Source organism: Dermacentor andersoni, chromosome 8, assembly GCF_023375885.2.
Source record: "Dermacentor andersoni chromosome 8, qqDerAnde1_hic_scaffold, whole genome shotgun sequence".
Taxonomy (NCBI): Eukaryota; Metazoa; Arthropoda; class Arachnida; order Ixodida; family Ixodidae; genus Dermacentor; species Dermacentor andersoni.
The window spans coordinates 89,425,991-89,449,735 of NC_092821.1; the positions used below are offsets into that span (position 1 = coordinate 89,425,991).

The following is a 23,745-nucleotide window of genomic DNA, read 5'->3' on the forward strand; positions in this document are numbered from 1 at the left end:
TTTCTGGCAGTCTTTTAATGTAGCTTCATGTGGACCGGCGCAATTAGGACATTTTAGGGCAGTAGCATCGCAGCTATCATTTTGACGGGCCCCTCCACACCATTGGCATGTTACGCCGCCCTTGCAAGCTGCGCTTACGTGTCCTATTTTGAAACACTTCCAACACTGCACCAGTTTTGGCACGTAAGGGCGCACATGGTGTCTTATGTATCCTACTTTTACGTTGTCAGGTAATGTTTCAGAGTCAAACACTATTTTAATACACCGGGATTGACCGAAGCGGTGAATCTGCACTATTGATGCGGTGGAATTCAAAAGACTCTCGAGGCCAGTGTCTGCGATTTCTTTGTCCACGTCAGAAATAACGCCAGTCGAGGTTCCTTTTCCATACGCAAAGAAGGAGCAAACTGGGATGTTTCCTAGTAGTGTGGCAGTCTTTAGAGTATCCAGAATTGACTTGTTCACGTCAACCGAAAGGATGTTCCTCCGTGCGTTAATTCTGATCTCGCTGACTAGGCCTGGCGCAATTCGCTCAATGTACTCTGTTAAGCTCTGCCTCTTTAAGGTATTCAGGTCGTCGGTAGCTGTGGTAGGGACGTAAGCAACAGTCAATGATTGCTTACCAGTGTCCTGCCTGGGCAACGATTCACTGTCTGTTGATGTCCTCCTGAGTTTTCTCTTCAAATGGCGACCCACGGCAAGTGTGAAATCGTTGTCCGATTCCATTTCTTCATCCGTTAAGCGGTCGGAAGATTCAAGGGCGACAGTGGAAGGGCCAGTGCGGTCCCTTGTCTTCGATGCAGCCAGTGGTGGACGACCAGGGTCAAACGCTTGGTTGGGATTCCTGTCCCCCATCCCGGAGGATGACGTTGTGCCCTTTGCACAGCCTCTGATGTCGAAAAACGTCCGAGACACAGGAAAATGAAGAGACCACAGCTATATGCGTTCTTCTTCCGAGACACTTCTTCCTCCCTCTCCGTGTGCTGTCAATGGAAGTTTACCATTCTCAAGCAGGTTAACGTGTCTTAGCTTAAAACAAATTTCTTATGTACCATGCACCCCATGTGCATCCATATTGGGTGGTGATTGTTCACGACTCAGTTGACACGATGTTCTCTCATTCCCAGTTTAGAATAACACGGCGGAGCAAGCTACAGCTCAGGCGGAGTTGTCAGGCTTTCCGTAAACAATTTTTGTTCTCGCTTCCTCCAGAACACGTTGTTGCGTTTCATACAACTATAACACAGAAGCGTGGAAAAATTGAAAAGCTAGCCAGATGCAGCATATGCGTACACTTTTTGTTCTGACGCATAAGGTTGATCACTCTATTTATCTGCGCTCCTAAACAGCTCTAGAGCTCTTTATACAGGTCTCTTTTATACAGCTCTAGAGCATGTAATAAAGCTGGAACAGAATCAACTCAAAACACCGCTTCACACTTTCAGTAGAGGAGTTCCAACGCAAAGCGTAAGTAAGTGCTTCTATTGAGTGCGTCACATTTTAGAGGGTTTTAGAGTGATAGAGTGATTGGCTATCTCGCTGCATTCTCCTTTTATTATTGTGTCGCGACCTCGTCTCAGGTGGAGCAAATGTCGCTGCTCGCGCACAATACTGAGGTACTCGACAATGCAAGTAAATTACTGAAATTGTCCTGCCCGCTAGAAGTTAATGTGAAGATGTTCGGAGCGGTTGTTCACATGTTTGAAGCGCCCTGGTTTCTTTGCTGCGTTATGGAACCCCTCACAATGCAGAAGTTGCAGTAATTGGCGTGTCCAAATCCATTTACAAAATGAACCTTTCAAATCGGAAATAACCGCGCGCACAAATACCGGATTCAATACAACTAAAGTAACACGTCCATTCTTGATACAATCGTCCCTGTCCACTGGCCGAATAACCTTGTCCTGGTGGCACACTTGCCTCACGCGGATTCGGTTACCGCGATGGAGTCCAGCAATATACCCGCTGATTATTCCCGGAGCTGACTTGTAACACGTTTGCCACGCTTGCTCAGATATACGCAAACAATCATGTGACCAGTTCTCCATCGCCATCGACGCAGCTGCTTCAATTGGCCGCTGCTGCTTTTTCAGCTTTGAAATCAAATATGGATGGCCCGTCGACGATTTCGACACATTGTAGAACTCGTTCATAAACTGCACCGTGTAGATCTGGACACCTTCCTTTTGCTTGCATTGCTTAGATATAATAGGTAACGAAAAAGCGGAAATCTTGCGCGACAGTACAGAACTGTAGGTCTCTCAGAAACTTGTCTAGGCTACCGAATATAAAATTATATGATGTCCGTGGTGTACAGAGGCACCTGAACACGAACTCACGGTTGGCGATATTTTAGGCTTCGGTACTGCGTGGTCAACGCAAGACGTAGTTTTCAGTGGCCATGGCATCTGTATTTCATTTATGCAAAACATATACAGTCGCTCCCATTCTCATGCATCCGTTACCGACGCAGCTACATGTCCCTGAAGCATTAAGTTGAGAACGCCTGCGAAATGTAAATGAAAACAAAGCCGTTTCGTGGAACTTATTGCCAAATAATGACTTTCGTTCGTCTGCTTAGTCTTATGATGCATCTTGCACGTTTTACATTTAGCAAGCTGGAAGCCAGGACATCATGCGGATAGTCCGACCCCTACGGTGATATCCGTCAATCTATATTGTCCGAACATATAATGAGAAAAGGGCACGTGAAAATGCCTATAAACCACGCCACTCTATAACAAGAGTTAGTACCTTCAATTTTTAGTTTCGAGAAATCTGTAGTACCTTATTAAATTTTCGTTTCTACGAAAGTGACGGATGAATCAGTGAATATACTTCCCTACATGAATTCCCAACGGCCTTTTTTGTTTCAAAATTTTGAGTATACTGTAGAATTTTTTTTCGGTGAGTATGTAGTGAGTATATAGAATTTTCGGTCTGGAACACCGTTCTTACCTCCAGTAAGCTGAGGAATAAAGCTTTTGAGTAGCGGTCTTTACAAAGCTCACAACGCTAAGCGTCTATTTAGCTAGGCAGACATTAATAAATTGTATTGAACTTTCGTGTGCAAATACAACGAGACTGAAATGGCATAGTAGTATTGGCACAGAGCTGCGCAAATACATGGAAATTTATTTAGGCCGAGGCTATCTCAAGATGACTGTCGACATTAGTGTGATAAGCAGCAAAACAATGTAGCGACACACCATATTCAGCATGTGCAGCATCAACTGGAGCCAAGCTCCTCTATTGAACTTCCCCGAACACGCTGCGCCGTCTTGCGGCGCTACTGCAAGTCCTGCGTGTAGAGTGTGTTTCAAAATACCAAGATAGCATTGTCTGCATATGCATGACCTCGGTATAATTCGGCCCAGCACCACAGAAACTTGAAACGATTTTCTGGCCACTAAGAAGTGGCACATATCCAGGGGGACACACTCAATGGGTCAAGGACAAAGGTTGGCGCCAAATTGGTTATTTGAATAGTAGGACATAAACAGTGCCACATACTCGGTGACTCAAATAAGCTAGTCTGAACGTTGGTTTCAAGCTCTGCTCCTCTACACAGTGCCGTGTACACAACTTTAAACCAATGCTCAGACAGGGACTCAAGTTGGCGTGAAAACCGTTTGGTAGAAACATGAAAACATGCCCGAAAAAGTTGAGGTTCACAAACAATGCTATATAAAGAATGCTAATGAAAAGAACAAATATTTGTACGGCGACAAGTGATGTTGACTTGCTCCAGTTGCCTTGCATTGAATCGCATCTGGGATCGGCACTTCAAGTCAGTCGCATGCTTACCTCCGTGATAAATTTGCTTTTAGGGACAATTGCTCATCAAATTCAATTTCCGCAACACGAGTTTAGCTAAGATTTCTGTCTCTTTTATAGTTTTGCCAAGAACACCGGAATAACGCTTGAAGAAAACGAGCTCAACGGTCGTTGTGCTGTTCACCAATATAGCGCATTTGTTCCAAAAATCGGATTGAGAGCAGTTGAGTACTTTGCTATAAAAAGGAATAGGAGTATAATAAATGTAATTTATCTATTCATCCCTACCAGGCGCTCAAGTGTCAGGGTACCATGGAGCTTCCTGTAGCTGGGTTGATAATCGCAGCATGCATTGCAATCGTGGCACATCCTGCCGCATGCGCGGTGACTATCCCATTAGGAATAGATGATGAATGCCCTGTAAGGTACCCGGTCGGTAAGTCTGCAATTTTGCACCCATTCTATTCATTGCTTTTATTGAATTTCAATTACACTTAAAAATAACTTGAGCCTCAATGTTATTAAGACACCCACGCACATATAGGCATATTTACGCAAGTTCAATAAATTACTATTACTGTACCTGCAGCCATTTATGTCAGCATGAAGTGATCACCCATCTCAAGTTCGTAACGACAGCAGTGGAACTTGTGTACAGCATGGGTACTGCCAAGCTATAGTCGAAATATCGGGCCAGGAAGACTAGCACGAAGAATGCAAAACAATGCAAGAAGCTTTTCCGGGAAGTGAGGGCAGAAAGAAAAGCAACAATATAAAGAGAACAACAACCTTATTTTGTTATAGCGCAAGCATGACACGGACAACAGAAGGCACATCTGACTTCTGTTTGCCTTTTGTTGTCCGTGTCAAGCTTGCGCTATAACAAAATAAGATATGCCCTACCAACAAGCCCCTATTGCTATCCTAATCGATAACACCAACGTGTTGACTGTAGGAGAATGTCAAATAGAATGAGGTTACTCGAGTCCGGATACTATTTTCACATCCTTCAGTGTAGTACATTACGAAGAGGCAGTTGTTGTTTTTACAGTGAGCTAATTCACACACTGCTCGCGGCACTTGAAGATAGACAGGAGCACTTACCTTTATAGACTGGGAGGACATTTAATGCTTTTGGCCAATGTCCAGGAGACGCGCACCACTTTGCCCAATGCTCACTTCCAACACTTGTCTTCTTTCATTGTTGAGCCTTTGTAACATGATACCTGCTGACTTGTGCGAAATGTGAGTACAGTAAACGATTGGGGAGCTACAAATTACAATATCTGTATGCTGTGGTGGTGATGTTGATGGTTGTAAATCAGGGAAATTCACATATTAAACAGAGCCTTTCCTGTGTACCAGCTTCAGGTGCGCTGGAAATCGGGTTTAACTAGTTTAAGAGCTTATGGAATTCACTTATACGTTGGTGTTCTCGCCCCTTGATGTCGCTGGTAAACTACAATCACTGCCCCGTTACTATGGGCAGTGAGCCTGCCAGAGATTTCGTGGATTTTTGCCTTAATTTTAATTTAACCCAACTTGTATCAGAACCTACACGCGTTGCACTGAGCACTTCTAGCATCTTAGATCTCATCCTAACCAGTAATCCGGAAAGCTTATCATCAATAGCATATCTACCTGAAGTCAGCGACCATAAAGTAATTCACGCCACATTTTAGTTTCAACCCGTGAAACGCCATTTAGTCAGCAAAACAATCCGCCTGTACAATAAAGGTAATTATGATGCAATTAATAGTGATATGAGCACATTTCTTCCTACGTTCGTAAGGTTATGTTCTACGCGCTCTATTTATGAAAACTGGTCAATATTTAAAAACAAACTAGGTGATCTCGTTGATAAATTCATACCAAGAATAATGTTCCGCGGAAATCGTAACAAGCCATGGTTCACTAAAACGCTTAAGCGACTTGAAAACAAAAAGAAACGTCTCTTCCGCTCAGCCAACTAAACGGACACCCCTCTGCTTGGGAGAAATATTTTGTGGCCGAGGAAGATTATCTGAGGGCTATACGGAAAGCTAAATTCTCCTTTTTCCACGATAAACTGCCTAAAATGCTTACGAACAGCCCTCGTCTATTTTGCCAAATAATAAACCCTCAGGAGGCGCGCATGATCAGCGTGTTAAATGCACATGGTGAAGTGGTCAGCGACAGCGAGTGTGCTGACATTTTTAACGCAGCCTTTTTGTCTGTATTTACTAACGAGACTTCAACTCCAGATCTTCCCACATCTACTAACATAACTGCGCGTATGTCGCCAATTATATTCTCGGCAGACGGAATCACTTCGGTTATTGATAACATCAAGCTTTCATTGTCAGCAGGTGTAGATGATATTAATTCCAAACTCCTAAAAAATATTAACCATGTATCTGCTGCGTACCTAACTTTGTTGTTTTCACAGTCACTCTCTACAGGCATCTTACCATCCGACTGGAAAGTGGGCAAGGTCGTTCCAGTCTTCAAATCAGGCAACAGAGACACCCCATTAAATTATCGTCCTATATCATTTACGAGTGTCCCCTGCAGTATCATGGAACACGTCATATAGTCGCATATCATGAACTTTTTAGACTGAATCAGTTTTTTTTCACCCTTGTCAGCACGGATTTCGAAAAGGCTACTCTTGCGCCACTACAGCTACTACAGCTGGCAATTTTCCTTCACGACCTGCATGTTAACCTTGACAGTATCCTTCAGACTGACGCCATATTCCTGGATTTTGCAAAAGCATTTGACACAGTTCCTCATAAATGTTTGCTGCTAAAATCGTCTCAGTTAAATTTACACCCCGACGTACTAAAATGGATAGAAGCATTCTTGACTAACCGCTCTCAGTTTGTTTGTGTTAATAACGATTATTATAGCAGACTCCCTGTAACATCAGGCGTTCCCGAGGGATCCCTCTTGGGAACACTTCTTTTTTTAATTTACATTAACGATCAACCAACGCATGTATTATGTAACATTCGCATGTTTGCAGATGATTGTGTAATCTACCGCAAAGTTACTAACACATCTGACCACACACTCATCCAGAACAATCTCAATAATGTATAAGAATGGTGTAATCGCTGGCTAATGAACCTAAATCCTAACAAATATAAACTCGTGTCTTTCACTCGCAGCCGTAACCCCCCCACATTTACCTATTCCATTGCTGATGTTCCAATAAAATCAGTCCAATCATTCGAATACCTTGGTGTCATCCTATCTTGTGATCTGTCCTGGCGCTTGCACGCTACTAACATCATCTCAGCTGCTAATAGATCACTGGGATTTCTTAGGCGACATCTCCGTCATACCCCACAACAAGTAAAAGCGTTGGCCTATAAATCATTTGTAAGATCGAAACTTGAATATGCATCTCCCATCTGGAATCCGCATCAGATTTATATCATAAATGCACTTGAGGCTGTGCAAAATCGCGCTACTAGGTTCATTCAATCTTCATATTCATACGATATCAGCATTTCATCGATGAAAGCGCAATCTGGCTTGGAAACGCTTCCTTTCCATCGACAGGTTGCCACCATATCTCTCTTCCGCTCATTTTTTTCAGCTCCCTAAGTCACCCACCGTACATCACGCCCACTTCATACGTATCTCATCGCACCGGTCATCCGCTTCAAGTTGCACGCGCACGTGCCCGGACCACCACTTTTCAAGCATCATTTTTTATTCGAGCATCAAGGGACTGGAACGGCCTTCCACACGCCATCGCAGCCATCACAAGCCCATCTGCCTTTACTGAAGCTGTTGTCACCCATACATCAAAATGAACGCCTGTTTCCAATGTTTAGTTTATTAACCACCCCTTATGTGATACCGCTCTAATGGGGGTTTTAAGGTAATAAAGTGAAGTGAAGTGAAGTGAAGTCTGTATCTATTGCAGTGGCCTTAGAAAATATTTTCAACGACAAAGGCAAGGAACTAATGTTTTTGACATTTGCTTTAAGACAACCTTTTAAAACATTTTTTCAACTAGTACAGTGAGATGAGTCCGGAACGTTTCTTTTCTCGACGGATGAAAAAATGCAATGTTTATTGCTCTTGCAGATGTTGGGTACTAAAAAATATCATTTCAACAGCAAATTTGCGATGAATGTTGTAATGCTGCTGGTATTTATTGAAATTAAATTTAAAGAATAAGATACACTCACCCTATATTGGGGACGGCTACTGTTTTCTACATAAGAGAAACAATATAAAGATATTGCGAGATAAGCGAAAACGATGTCACAGGTTAAAAAAATGCAGAACGTAGTTTGATCAAGAAATCACCAGAAATTTGCATGCAGTCCTCGTCAAATGGGAACATAAAAAAGATAGAAGGCAAGATCAAGATCTACCGCACATTGCACTGAGTCCCCGACATATAGGCGTCTCATTACCCGTTGTATATTCATGTGTTCATTACTCATTAAGCTGTCTTATAAACACTGAGAGCGAGCTTATATTGCAACGAATGTTCTTGCTTATGTTTTTCCTGGTGGAGACAAGAGGAAGAAGCGCGCTGCTGCTTAGCCAGTCGTGCCTAGGGTACCTTTTTGGTTACACTTAAAAAGCTGGACGAGTGATTTCGCATTGGCTGGTGCAACGTGTATTGACACATGTTAAAAGACACACGAAAGGGTGGCTATGTTAGGTCTAAAATATTTTGCGCATTTTGGCAGAAAGCGCACATATGTACATTCTTTTTCAAATTTTATTTTTATCACGGAAAAAAGGATCACGTATTTACTCATGAAAATTTTATTGTGATCTTTTATAACCAGTCTGCGCAATCTCATTTTCCTTGATTGCATCCTTTCCTTGTTCGTCTCAATACCGTGGTAAAGAGTAACATGCCAAGACAAGCTGTACCTTTAGCCAACGTTTCTTTCTTTCAGCAAATACCTTTTCTTTTGCCGTCTTAGCATGTTGACGATAATGAAATTATTTGTGCATGAATTTGCCATCTAGTAGAAGAACAAAGTGACGACAGCTACAGTCCAGTATTTTAACTTACAATAATGCAACTAATGCATTTTTTGTAATTTGCACTAAAGACCTGGGCAAGCCGTCTTCCCCACAGCGTTCGTGTCAACATTCCTGGTATTTTAACGTTGAAGGAACCAAATTTACTTTTTTATATATACATGAAAAGTTATCTTCTGAAAATAATGGTGCGATTCACCATAGCGTAACTATACATGATTAACCCGATGCTCTTTGATAATACCTGCATACGGTTTCTTCTGAAATGTTCAAATAGAACGCTCATTTTCCATTTTATTTTAGGAGTAGGAGAGTGCGCTGCTTTCGGATTTCCAGTTCCGGCTGGGAAAAGCAAGGCCCTCCCATTTCCTTGCGTAATGGTTGAATGCAGTTCAAGTGGACAGGAAATTACAGTCCGAGGGTAAATATTATATGCTATATGCGCGAATTTTTGTAATGACCCTTTATAGTACCTTCCCGCACGCTGTGCGTTCGAACACGAAAAAGCGCGCTACTTATTTTGATATGCACGTATTGCGCAGGGGTCGTGCAGGAAGTTTCAAGTAAACTCGCATATATATTTTAAAACATGTATCTGTGCATATTAATTTACGATGGGACTCTACAACAAAAGCAGCATAAACTATGTTGCAATACTCAACAAATACAATATCACGTATATGAAAAGCAATACAAGGTCTACATTTGGATAAGTTCATTCACAGTTTGTTACAAGAAGAACGCAAAAGGACAAAGATAAAATACTTGCGACCACTAGAAACAGGCGCCACTTTTCGAGGAATGGAAATAAATGTGTACCATCTCACAAATAGACGTGACGGGAAATGCTGAAGGGATTAGCATAACAGCTTCACAACAGCGGTCATTCTTTACGTGCGAGTAGGTAGGTGCCCGCGTGGATTTAGAAAAGAATAGAAATCTTTGCCACTCATGCAAAACAATGAACTCCGAAGAGCAATAGACGGGGGGGGGGGGGGGGTCATGCAAAAACAATGAGGCAAATTTTTTTAGAGCTTGTCGCTTCATATTCTTCCACAATCATCCATTTCACTGAGGGTGTTCACAAGCGAAGGAAACTGGAAGGGTAATTACGCAGTTTAAGTTTGACGTTGCCATGTGCTCTGCGGAAATCATGACTATGCATTATCGCAATGCGCAAGCGTAAAACGTAGTGGACTTTCTCGCGTCACATGTGCGCTGGATAAATATATGCGCGCTTACGCGGAACGCGTTAGTGCTCGAATGACTCTGCTTTCACGCCTCGCCATAAGCTGTCGCGCTGCCTTTGTCATCGAGAAGGTGGGGAGTTTGAGAGAAAGAGCGGGAGAGCTCCTTAGTTAAATACAGACAGTTCTGCCAGTACATATGTCGGCGCCGTATAGTTTGCTCTACAATTGAACTGGTAAGAAACGATGATAAAAAAATAACACTTAGAGAAATTTTGTACCTAGAAATTATGCTGCTATTTCGGGACAAGGCAGTACGTGTTCACATTTCACAGGCTAAATTGTAAGTATGGCTCTGACTCCGGCTCTTCTCATACAATCCCGCTCGTGGCAGCGTTCCCCTCTGCCAACAGAGCGCACGAATACGGATGCGAAAGCAGCAATCGTGTATTCGTGAGACCTCCACGGCATGTATGGACCTACGAAAATAATAGCTTCCGAGCATGTATCGCACCATAGAATGTTCACGTCTTGTGCCTAAAAACAGCCCATAACCTCTTAAGGTAGCTCGGTGGCCATGCCGTTGCGCCCAGCTCCCACCCAAATACACATTTTATCCAGGTAGCGGCAGCTGAACGCCGATAATAAAGGGACGCAGTGTATATATATATATATATATATATATATATATATATATATATATATGCGCCAATTCACTCTGCCGAACGTGGTGGGTCAGCGAAGCTGCAGGTATGTTGCCTCTAATGTTGCGGAACTTGTCGAAAACTGATCTCGTGATGTGGACCCATTATGTACATTGCTCTTCGACGTGATATATGATACAAACACACGTTTCAATGCAGTTTACGAAACCTTTACCGTATGTATTACTTTCAAATTACTGCTGCAACTGCTTTGTGGTCTCTATGATACACACAGACATTTTCCGTTCCTATATGAGAAATTTGCTTTGCTAAAGTTAAATCGATGTATGACCTATGTACGGTAATTGGTTGAATCGGATCATTCATGTAACCGAGGCCAAACTCTTTCTCGAAATGGTTGTATCACCGCTTTGTTTCTGGTTTTGAGATGTCTACGTTATTGCCATCTCAGCGGCCACCGATGAGGGATTGCCGGCAAGTTGCGTTTATCAACGCGCAACTGTGCGCGCCTCGTCATCAATCACGTGGTGTGACGGTTATCTTAATTTGTGTGATTCGTACTGAAACGAAAGCTGAGCTGTATGTTCGCTTCACGCCTCTGCCTCACGGCGTATAATCATTGCTCCTGGTCCTGCACTGCCAACGGGATCGGCCCACTTGAATTTCTGTCAAAATGAGGCTCGCGGAAAAATTCCAGGATCCTAGCCATTGACAGCTTCGCTGTGAATACCCCAGGCAGACCAATTTATTCCGGAGATCCACACTACGGTGTCCCTAATAATGACATAGTTCGTTTGGTGCGTAAAGTCCACTGATTTAATTTTGTAATCAAGTCTTATGAGTGTTTCATTCTAACCAATTACTAAGACGAACTGAACTGAATCTGGAATTGAATGTCAGTGTATGAATGACGCCAGGCGCAATCGGTTATTCCCTCACCCTGAAAGAAAACAGCAGCATTTAAGAGGAAGCTTTAGCTCGGGTGCTCCTGTCTAAATACACGTAAAAGGAGAATTAATTTTTCTCGGCAACCACAGCACCAAAGTTGATAAGATTTGTTGTATTGAAAAGAAAGCCTTAAAATCTGCTGAATGTTAGCTTTGAATTCTTGATTTAGGTCGTGGAGCTTTTATTAAATATTTGCAAAATCGAAAATATTCAAAAAACGAAACTATCAAGTTTAGAAATCTGTAACTCAGCAACCAAAAACGGTAATGCAATTCTGTGAAATGCTTCTAATAGCACATCTAAATCGGACAAAATTCATATGTTACACATGAATGCCGAAAAATTTTTTATTATGGAAATGGAGCTTTTGCGCAACCCCTGTAAACAACGTAACAGATTCACGTAATATGTAAAACGACGTATTGAATTTGTCCACTTTCAATCATCTAATAGATTCCGCTTACAGAACCGCGATATCTACTCTTGATGCAGAGGTATGAATTTGCAAATTTCGTGCCTCTATTTTTTAAAACTTTTGCACTTTCGAAATTTTTGCATCAGAATTCAAGCCCTAAATAGAAATTCCGCTTGGAACAGTCACTATAATTTAACTTTCGCTCTCAAATGCGACAGATTTCATCAAAATCTGTCCAGGGCTTATCTCAAAAAAACGTTTTTGCGTTTTCCATGTATTTGAATAGGCCCCATCGGAGTTGGGCCCGAGCTAAAGCTTCCTCTTAACGTTGCCCTTCGACAACGATTTGTGATTTGACACCTGTTGTTATTACTTAGGGTGATTTAGTTTCGAGCTTTCCACACAGATCCCTTTCTCTGTCTCGTTAGAACAAGCTGTTGGTGATTTGCAGCAAAAGAATGCACCATGGGCAAGAAATTATTTCTCGTTGCTCTAGCTGCTGGCGTTGTGAGCAAATTCGCTGCAGGATGTTTTCTACCCTAACGTTCAAGACAAATGCTTCCTGACTATGATGACATTAAATTCTGCGGCATTTGAATCGAGGAATATCTCCCACAAAGGACTGCGCTCAATTACAGAGTCAGCCTCTGTACGAAGCCCCATCTGTACTTCATCATAATACCTGCACATTTGCCGGAGGCTCGAATTCATTCTCTGTGAGTTCGTGCATTCAGATAACAAGCAATACCCAATATCTTCAGTGAAACAAGTAGACGCCTCCAAGTGCCTAATTCGAATAATAGGGCGATAGATTTTGTGACTTCTGTCACGAGGTTTGGTGCGTTCAGACAGTGTATTTAGCGGTCACCTGGATCGCATGGTTCGCGTAGTGAGGATTTCATCGTCTTGCTGATTTTCCGGGTAGGCATGTAATCGCTGTACTTCGAAGTGGATTGTAGATGAAGAGTAGAAGAAAATGAAGGGAGCACTTTATTAAACTTCGCTTCACATGGAATACAGAATGTGCTTCGAATAAAAAAAAAACGATTTAGATTACTTTACCAATTCAATAACGGACAAGAGTGTGTAATTCATTCCTGCGGTCGGGATCACACACTGCTGCACGGGTTTATTAGATTCCAGTTAGTTCATTTCCTACTAAGCCTGCGTTGCAACAATGCTACGAATAGCAAAGTAAGATTTAATTCAGAGATGTTTCGAGCATTCCTAGGGATTAAAGAAAGATAAGTGATTTCGAGGAGAGGGCAGCGGTGGCGTAGAGGTAGAACACCCGCCTCGCGTGCAAGAGGTCCGTGGTTCGAATCCCGGTGCCGCGCAATTTTCCACCGGATTAAAAAAAAAAAAAAAAAAAATTCCGCGTGTTGATAAAATTGCGTAAACAGGCCTGGAGTGTGGCCTGATCCCGGTGACCAGAACCGGTAACGCACTCCCTCACCAGAGCAGGATTGGCCACCCTGGTGCAGTACTTGGCCACAACCTCCTATATGAACACACCAATCAAACCCCGGCCCTCAGTCCCCAGCAGCTGCGAAGCAACTCACCACGGCGGCGGTCAGACCTGCGACGCTGCAGAGGGTGCTAAGAATCCCTGGCTCCGGACAGGCCGCCATTGGAATATGAACCTGGCAACGTTTAACGCTAGAACGTTATCTAGTGAGGCGAGTCTAGCAGTGCTACTGGAAGAATTAGAGGGCAGTAAATGGGATATAATAGGGCTCAGTGAAGTTAGGAGGCCAAAAGAAGCATATACAGTGCTCAGAAGCGGGCACGTCCTGTGCTACCGGGGCTTAGCGGAGAGACGAGAACTAGGAGTCGGATTCCTGATTAATAAGAATATAGCTGGTAACATACAGGAATTCTATAGCATTAACGAGAGGGTGGCATGTCTTGTTCTGAAACTTAATAAGAGGTACAAAATGAAGGTTGTACAGGTCCACGCCCCTACATCCAGTCATGATGACCAGGAAGTCGAAAGCTTCTATGAAGACGTGGAATCGGCGATGGGTAGAGTGAAAACAAAATACACTATACTGATGGGCGATTTCAATGCCAAAGTAGGCAAGAAGCAGGCTGGAGACAAGGCAGTGGGGGAATACGGCATAGGCACTAGGAATAGCAGGGGAGAGTTACTAGTAGAGTTTGCGGAACAGAATAATATGCGGATAATGAATACCTTCTTCCGCAAGCGGGATAGCCGAAAGTGGACGTGGAGGAGCCCGAACGGCGAGACTAGAAATGAAATAGACCTCATACTCTGCGCTAACCCTGGCATCATACAAGATGTGGACGTGCTCGGTAAGGTGCGCTGCAGTGACCACAGGATGGTAAGAACTCGAATTAGCCTAGACTTGAGGAGGGAACGGAAGAAACTGGTACATAAGAAGCCGATCAATGAGTTAGCGGTAAGAGGGAAAATAGAGGACTTCCAGATCAAGCTACAGAACAGGTATTCGGCTTTAACTCAGGAAGAGGAAATTAGTGTTGAAGCAATGAACGACAATCTTGTGGGCATCATTAAGGAATGTGCAATAGAAGTCGGCGGTAACTCTGTTAGACAGGATACCAGTAAGCTGTCGCAGGAGACGAAAGATCTGATCAAGAAACGCCAATGTATGAAAGCCTCTAACCCTACAGCCAGAATAGAACTGGCAGAACTTTCGAAATTAATCAACAAGCGTAAGACAGCTGACATAAGGAAGTATAATATGGATAGAATTGAACAAGCTCTCAGGAACGGAGGAAGCCTAAAAGCAGAGAAGAAGAAACTAGGAATTGGCAAGAATCAGATGTATGCGTTAAGAGACAAAGCCGGCAATATCATTACTAATATGGATGAGATAGTTCAGGTGGCTGAGGACTTCTATAGAGATTTATACAGTACGAGTGGAACCCACGATGATAATAGCAGAGAGAATAGTCTAGAGGAATTCGAAATCCCACAAGTAACGCCGGAAGAAGTAAGGAAAGCCTTGGGAGCTATGCAAAGGGGGAAGGCAGCTGGGGAGGATCAGGTAACAGCAGATTTGTTGAAGGACGGTGGGCAGATTGTTCTAGAAAAACTGGCCACCCTGTATACACAATGCCTCATGACCTCGAGCGTACCGGAATCTTGGAAGAACGCTAACATAATCCTAATCCATAAGAAAGGGGACGCCAAAGACTTGAAAAATTATAGACCGATCAGCTTACTGTCCGTTGCCTACAAAGTATTTACTAAGGTAATCGCAAATAGAATCAGGAACACCTTAGACTTCCGTCAACCAAAGGACCAGGCAGGATTCCGTAAAGGCTACTCAACAATAGATCATATTCACACTATCAATCAGGTGATAGAGAAATGTGCGGAATATAACCAACCACTATATGTAGCTTTCATTGATTATGAGAAAGCGTTTGATTCAGTCGAAACCTCAGCAGTCATGGAGGCATTGCGGAATCAGGGTGTAGACGAGCCGTACGTAAAAATACTGAAAGATATCTATAGCGGCTCCACAGCCACTGTAGTCCTCCATAAAGAAAGCAACAAAATCCCTATAAAGAAAGGCGTCAGGCAGGGAGATACGATCTCTCCACAGCATGTTTACAGGAGGTATTCAGAGACCTGGATTGGGAAGAATTGGGGATAAGAGTAAATGGAGAATACCTTAGTAACTTGCGCTTCGCTGATGATATTGCCTTGCTTAGTAACTCAGGGGACCAACTGCAATGCATGCTCACTGACCTGGAGAGGCAGAGCAGAAGGGTGGGACTAAAAATTAATCTGCAGAAAACTAAAGTAATGTTTAACAGTCTCGGAAGGGAACAGCAGTTTACGATAGGTAGCGAGGCACTGGAAGTGGTAAGGGAATACATCTACTTAGGACAGGTAGTGACTGCTGATCCGGATCATGAGAGTGAAATAATCAGAAGAATAAGAATGGGCTGGGGTGCGTTTGGCAGGCATTCTGAGATCATGAAGAGCAGGTTGCCATTATCCCTCAAGAGAAAAGTTTATAACAGCTGTGTCTTACCAGTACTCACGTACGGGGCAGAAACCTGGAGGCTTACGAAAAGGGTTCTACTTAAATTGAGGACGACGCAACGGGCTATGGAAAGAAGAATGATAGGTGTAACATTAAGGGATAAGAAAAGAGCAGATTGGGTGAGGGAACAAACGCGCGTTAATGACATCTTAGTTGAAATCAAGAAAAAGAAATGGGCATGGGCAGGACATGTAATGAGGAGGGAAGATAACCGATGGTCATTAAGGGTTACGGACTGGATTCCGAGGGAAGGGAAGCGTAGCAGGGGGCGACAGAAAGTTAGGTGGGCAGATGAGATTAGGAAGTTTGGAGGGTCAACATGGCCACAATTAGCACATGACCGGGGCAGTTGGAGAAGTATGGGAGAGGCCTTTGCCCTGCAGTGGGCGTAACCAGGCTGATGATGATGATGATGAAGTGATTATGAGGGGAACTTGGTTCCGGCGTTAAATGTCCCTTCCTTTCAACCACACCAGTATTCGCGTTTGTGGGAAATATGAGCCTTAAAACACATTACAAGCGTGTTTTGATGCCATCTGTCAAATTGGAACACATCGGCATGTCAATGTTTCAAAATCTGCATTTAAATAATAATGTCAGATTACTTAATGCGTGCAAATCGGGACATCTACGTTTACTTTACTCTCTTCAGATGAATTTCGGCTACACAGAATCTGGGTATCCTTTAACCATTTGTAGAAAAAAATAAGAGGTCGGTTTGGTGACTTGTACTGGTCGTAAGAACATCACTATGGTGATAACTGATATATCGTCATGCCGAGAACACGCAGGAATAGTAATCAAATAAGGATATAATTAAAGCGAGTGCATTTGGCCCTAAACGGAGTGGTATATATGAGTCATTAGGTCATAACCAGCCACTGCAGTTCCGCCAGCAAGTACCATTTAACTAAACTGCCGCACCCTTGGCCAGATAGTGCGGAGTGCCCAGTGGTTGTAAGTTAACGAAAGATCGTAGGCCGGCTAGCTTTGGTTTCCCATAGTAAAACCACAAATGAGGTGGTGCAAGTAGACGTGAGTTCGGCCTCTTTGGAGTCAAAAAAGTGCAGAGCAGAATTATTTTTGAAGGAAAACACAAGAACTTGTGTAAAAATAAAAGACTGGCTCAGAATGAACAAATATATGTAGCTCAAAAGATTGTAGCTCGAGAAGGAATGGAGGAAGAGGTCAATACACGTTGGCTACCCAGTACAGGGTAATTGAAAGCGTAAGTAGACAACCAGGAGGCATCAAAAAGAAAGAGACAGAAACAGAGACAGTGAATTGGATGCAAAGATTAGAAACAAAAAAAAATGACAATGAATGTTTAGAAAAAAATTTACAAGAGAGAAATTGGAATGTATAAACCGTACAGTAACAAAAAGGGTAATGTCTTGATATTTGAGGCTCGAGCTGCTTCCCTAGGGACACAATCATACCGGAGCAAATATTCGCCACAGAATAAGGCATGCGTGTACTGCAGCGGATATCCAGAGGCAACTCTTCGCATCCAGATACAATGGAAAGGTATTCACCTAGGCAGGCCAACATGTAAATGTACCTTCTATAAGCGCAAGACCAGAACGCGGATGGTAGCATTATTCGGCGAACAGTCGAAGGAAGCAAGTACAAAAAAGCAGGGGACAGTTTGAGAGGACTGTGTTGGTTACTTGCATAAATAACGATTCAAGGCAGACACAAAACTTTTGAAGAAGGAAAAGTGTATCGACAGTTGGAAAAAATGCGAGGCTCATAAATATCCATAGACTACTTTATTTGCTCAAGCAGGTTAGGTGACTATTTGTCGGGGCTCAATTTCGCAGGCGATGCAAATAAGTCAGCAGCACCGTCCCCAGTAATGTGCACTAATGCAAGCCCACTGCATGCCCACCAGGGTTTACGCCGTAGAACAGTTGGATCGGAGAAGCAGCACTGATCGCGCATTCGCGCTGTCGCGATTGAGCGGGCACGGACGTGGAAGTAGCTACTTGATTGAGTTTTAAAAGGCCCCTCAGCAAGTCTGGCCATTTTGAGCTGGCAAGCGCAGAGCGCACATTGCACGATAACGATCGTGTGTGCAAAGTATTACATCTCAATGCACCGCGGAAAAACCTGAAATTTCAAGCAGAATGCAGTTTTCCTTCTCCTCACGGCCGCCGCGCTCCAAGCAGGAAGATGACGTACACGTGCAAGTGCGCCTCGGACACGTGTTTGCACTGTGACGTCGATCGTGGTGACACGTGACTTCGAGAAATATTCAAGATAACATCTATTATTTGTGTAAATGATATCTCGGACAGATGAATGAAAAGCTTAGATAAATGACAACACCACCATCAGAATTCCTGCATGTTCTTGTTTTATTTTTGACCGCAGCAAGAAATATGCAATTTCGTTTCGTTCCCTTGTTCCCACGTCATGCAACCACGCGCAGACACCGAGACGAGGTTATTTTCTACAGTGTTCTAACCCGAGATCATGCTCTGTGATCTGCTTGTGATCCGCTCTGTGACCCGCGCGAAATCGTGCGCCGCCCGAAACTAGGCAATCACAACAGCTCGCTCGCGACGCCGTCAGCGGAAGTTCGCCGTGCCGCAAAAAGCGAGCAGGAAAATATGAAGGCGGGGTCCGTGACGTATGCATCGTGCAATCCTCGATGTCCGGTATGGGAGAACGCAGGGAAGCAACTTCGCTTGCGGAGGCTATACAGGGCGAGTGGAGAGCGTGCTTAGCTTGGCAGCGGAGCTCGCCTCCTGAAATCATGGGTCCGCCGCACTGAAATATTTCTACCTCGGCTGTTAATGAAGGGATTAAAACATTTTTGCAGCAGAACGTACCCTAGACAACACGTAACAACTCCTAGCAAATGACAAAAATTTTCTATGGGGCCTGGTGAGGGGCCCTTTAAAAGGCTCATAACTGACACATGTAACCGGGCTGCAAGACACCTACCGATGCTCAAGACAGACAACACGAGCACGTCCAGGTCGCGTGCGTTCCACGGGTCAGTTAGACTGGCGACGCACGTGAGGCTCGTATCGCCAAATTACGCGACAGCTACGACAAGACGGATGAAGCTCGCGAGCGCCGTTTTGCCAAAATACATCGTTACCCACCAGGAGTGACAGGACATCGAGAAGCATTCTTAGCCCTCAAGCGGAACGGGGTCCTTCAACACACATGCGTGGGTGCCGAGACTTAAGAATACAGCGAAAGTCTTCTGCATTGAATGTAGGCCAAGCAGACACAACTAAGGTCGGCGTTATTGCACGCAATATGCGATACGGTCAGGATAGAAAACAAGTAAAAGATAAGCAGGAAAAAGAGAAACAATAGAGGCACGTACCCAACGGATCACGTTATCAGGAGCACCTTGTCTTCTTTAGCACCGGTATTGGTTTTTTTACACTGCATAAATGATCTGCATTGTAGTGCATTAACACTTGTGTACAAATAAGGATAGCATGGAGCACGGCCAAAAATTTCTCTAGAGGATTACACGCTCGAGCTGCCACCTACAGTTATCCTGACCGATGCTGTCATAGCATATATTATTCCTGACGTTCACGTGGAATTCTATGCATGTAGTTAGATGCCGGGGTCTCGTAATTGGTCTCTACAGTAATTTTTGAGGTAAATTCCAGAATCACTTCACTGTGCATAATTTTATTTTTGTTTTAATCGATTACGTCAAATATTTTATTCATTGTGTAAATTGCTTCCCATAAAATAAAATTTCAATAAAGGCTATAAACTTGCAGGCAATATATTTGATTTCTTGTTTCCATACAGAAACTTACGTCTACGTATTCCAGCTTGCTTGTGATACCCTTGGAATACTTAAATTGAACGGAGATAACAAAAGAATGTATTCTAATAATGCCGACGAAAAAAATATATATACCTTATTTTTTTTTTCATTGTAGCTTTTCATTTATTGAAAACTGCTCAGTCAGAGGTAGACTTACGAAACATTTTTTGCAAGCCGCTAATTACCATACATGTATTAGGCCTATTTTTGCCTGCAAATGCTCACATGTAAATATATTTTTCACATGCAGGTGTCCGAATAAGCGAGAAGTTTGTGAAAAGCCCTCGATTCCCGTGATAGCGGACGCACCATGGCCGCACTGCTGTAAACTGTGTAAATCAACTTCGACTAAGCCTGCAGATAAATTACCTTAATCAGGAGCAGAATACAAAACAGAAAGGTTGCGTCTCGTTAACCCCCCGCTTTTCATCTCTCTTTCGCTATCTCTGTCTAAAATTGTCTGTAATATCAGACATTTTTTACAGCATGGAAGAAAGGCGATATGATCACTTTTTAGAATTCTATAAAAATAATTTTTCCGACATTACATTGTTTGCTGATTTCTCTTTATTGTGTCTTTTCATCTAGAAACTAAAATTAGGCTTTTAAAAATAATACGAGCCTTACTTTTAATAATAAATTACTTGCGAAATATTAAACAGCGACTGTTCTTGCAGTACATGTTTTGATAGCATGGTTATTACACTAACCCGTGTGAGAGAAAATGAAATCTATAAGATTTCTGAGACAGCTATTCATCGATGCTTGGGTGGAGGGTGAGCACAACGCGGCAAAATAAAAGATCTCCTTTATGTAAGACCGAAATTTCTTTTCCGGCCATCTAGGTGTTGGGATGCAATTGACCGTTATCTTTAATATTTTTGCACTATCTCACCATCCGGCGCAAACGCTCATGTATCACGATATCTTCTATTTGCGTGCTACTGTCTACACAAACGGTGCCCACTGCACAGAAATTTACACCGCATGACTGCTTTCATCTCACTACTTGCCGCATTAGTACAGATACCGTGCGAAGCAATTACCGTAAAGAGGCTGAAGATGCAGGCTAAAACTAGCCAAGTGGGACAGACATGGTCATTGTGCTGTTTACAGCATTCATCCGTAGTGTCTTTGTTCTTGGAAATAACCCTAAGCTCGACCATACATGCGGTTGCTCAACGTGTTCCACATGGATAATGTGTGGCAGGAATTGTGCAGAATGTGCGACGCAAAATTGCGGTGAGCATTGGTGGCAAGTAGCAGTAACATGAGGAGAAGGGAAAGTGCTACCTGCAATTAGCAAGTTAGTTACTGCGCCAATACCAATGAATAGACAACGTAGAAGTAACAAAAGATTGCGCGGTTCGCTGTGGTAAATGCAATGAGAAAATTGTTAGACAAACCATCGAAGTCGATTGTCAATGCAAACGAATAGCTTACGCGGACCGAAGAAATGAAGCCTCAATGACAGTGTTGGATGATGGCGGTGCAATTATAGCCTACGTGTTTGACGATGCAATGATGACGGCGGCGTAGCCCAATATATATATATATATATATATATATATATATATATATATATATATATATATATATATATATATATATATATATATATATATATCAAAACGTTTATTTAAAAGAAAAAAAATGCAGAAAGCGAGTGGGTGGAACCCCTAGTCCAGGGCCCCACTGGCTTAAGCGGTCCGCCGTGCTTGGTCGAGGAGCGCTAGTTGCATCTCCCGATCCTCGCTGGCGAGCCAAGTCTCCCACTGCTCCCTTCCGGAAAGTTTGCCGGCTATTTTTGGTGTAATAATTTTGGGTGGCCTGTTCTGGCAGTCCCACGTAATGTGGGCGAGAGTTGGCCGGCCTCCGCACCAAGGACAGCGAACGCTGTACAGCGTTGGGTGAATGGCATTTTTCAAATAAAGGTTTTGAAATGTATGCGTCTGTATTCGGCGCCAGTCATAAGAGTCCTGCCTGGATAGGTCAGGGTGTGGTGGACTGTACTTTCTTCGCTCGCGCCGCTGGTGCTCAAGGATGTCTCGTGGTAAAAAGGGGTTTTCGTCAGAGTGGTCGGCCGCTCGGTTGACAAAAGCACGAGCTGCGCCGTCCGCTCTCTCATTGCCCTGAAGTCCTGCGTGACCCGGACACCAGATGATCATGTGTTTCTGCGTTAGGTTGGATCCTAATAGGTGAGTGGTGCTGTGTGGTAGCCTCCCGGTGAGGAATAGTCTACATGCGACTTGGGAATATGTAAGAGTTATCGACGATTGTCCCAGAGCGTGCTTAGTTTTAATAGCTAGTGCGATGGCTGAAGCTTCCGCGGTACTCGCAGATGCAATTCTAGCCGTTGCGCAAGTCACAAGCCCTTGATTTGCGGCCGCTCCTACCACTGCGAGGGCGTATTTGTCAGCACCACATCGAGCGACATCTGTGTAGACTGTATCCGGGTTTCCACCGAATTGCTGCATTAACTTTCGAGCTCGAGCACTTCTACGTCCCCGGTGGTATTCCGGACTCATGTTCTTAGGGATTGGGGCTACTATGATCCTTTCACTAAGGACTCTGGGCAGAGATTCGAGTTCTTCTCCCGCATACTGTGGACGAGTAGGGTAACCCACGCGGCAAAATAATTTTCTGCCAGAGGAGGTTAAGCTAAGCCGCTCCCATTGAGATATGAGCGTCGCTGCCCGTAGCTCCTCGTAGTTATTGTGAATCCCGAGCCAGCAGGCGTTCAGTAGACGTTCCCTGTGGTAGGCCGAGAGCCGCTTTGTACGACGTTCTAATCAACGCATTAGGGCCTTTAGTTCTGTTTTCGTAGGGGCCTAGAAAGGGAGGCCATATGTGAGACGACTTAGCACAAAAGCCTGAACGAGCCGGATCGTCTCTGTTTCCTTGAAACATTTTCGGTGATAAGTTACTCTACGGATCATACGGGAGATCTGTTTCACCGTAGTCCTAAGGGTTTTAATGGTGTGGTCTACTCGTTTGTTGCTTTGCAGGCACAGTCCGAGGACTCGCATTTTCTGGACCTCCTTTATCTCTCTGTCTCCTAAAAAGAGGTTCACCGGCTCGTGAATTTGACGGCCTCGACCTGATAAATTCTGATTTATCGGGAGCGCAGCTCATTCCACTGCTGCGAGCGAAGGTTTCAACAACGGTCGCTGCTTCTTGCAGGATTTCTTCTTTTTATCCTAACGAGCCGCTGGTTGCCCATAGGGTTATATCGTCTGCATATAACGCGTACCCTAGCCCAGGTATGACGTCGAGTGTTTTGGCTAAGCGTCTCATGCCGATATTGAAAAGAAGGCGGTAGAGTATCGCCCCTTGCGGTGTACCTCTATTGGGCATGGGAAAAGGGTCTGAGCGCGTAGTGCCAATGCCTATTGTCGCGATGCGAGAGGTCAGGAAAGAGCGGGCGTAATCATAGATTCTTTGTCCACAACAGATGTCATTTAGCTCAGATAAGATAAGTTCATGTGAAATAGTGTCGAATGCGCTTTTTAAAACAAGAGCCAGGACGAGATGTTCCGCACCAACCGTGGTGTTGCAAAGAACTTCTTCGCGAAGTAGCAGGAAAACATATTGTGTCGACAAATGTTGGCGAAAGCCGAATATGTTTGTGGGAAATAGGTTGCGGTCTTCAATGTAAGACGTGAGACGTGTGTGGATCACCTTCTCAAATAATTTGCCAAGACAGGAGGTTAGTGATATCGGCCTGAGATTTTTTAGATAATGAGGTTTTCCTGCTTTCGGTATAAGCACGATTTTGGCCTCCTTCCACTGTTGTGGAACTACGCCCCTCTCCCATATCTGTTCATTCAAATACCGGGTAAGTTGCTTTAGGTGCTCGTCGCTCAGGTTCCGGATCATAGCATGCTGACTGTAT

At 43.7% G+C, this 23,745-nt stretch overlaps 1 long non-coding RNA gene across 1 annotated transcript; it reads left to right on the top strand.

The window, feature by feature from the left end:
- The first annotated feature begins 4,085 nt into the window (after positions 1–4,085).
- Positions 4,086–20,373, top strand: LOC129384275 (uncharacterized). Its single transcript, XR_008612007.1, has 3 exons — positions 4,086–4,213; positions 9,085–9,202; positions 20,101–20,373. It is a non-coding gene; the product is annotated as an uncharacterized lncRNA (long non-coding RNA).
- The last annotated feature ends 3,372 nt before the right edge of the window (positions 20,374–23,745 follow it).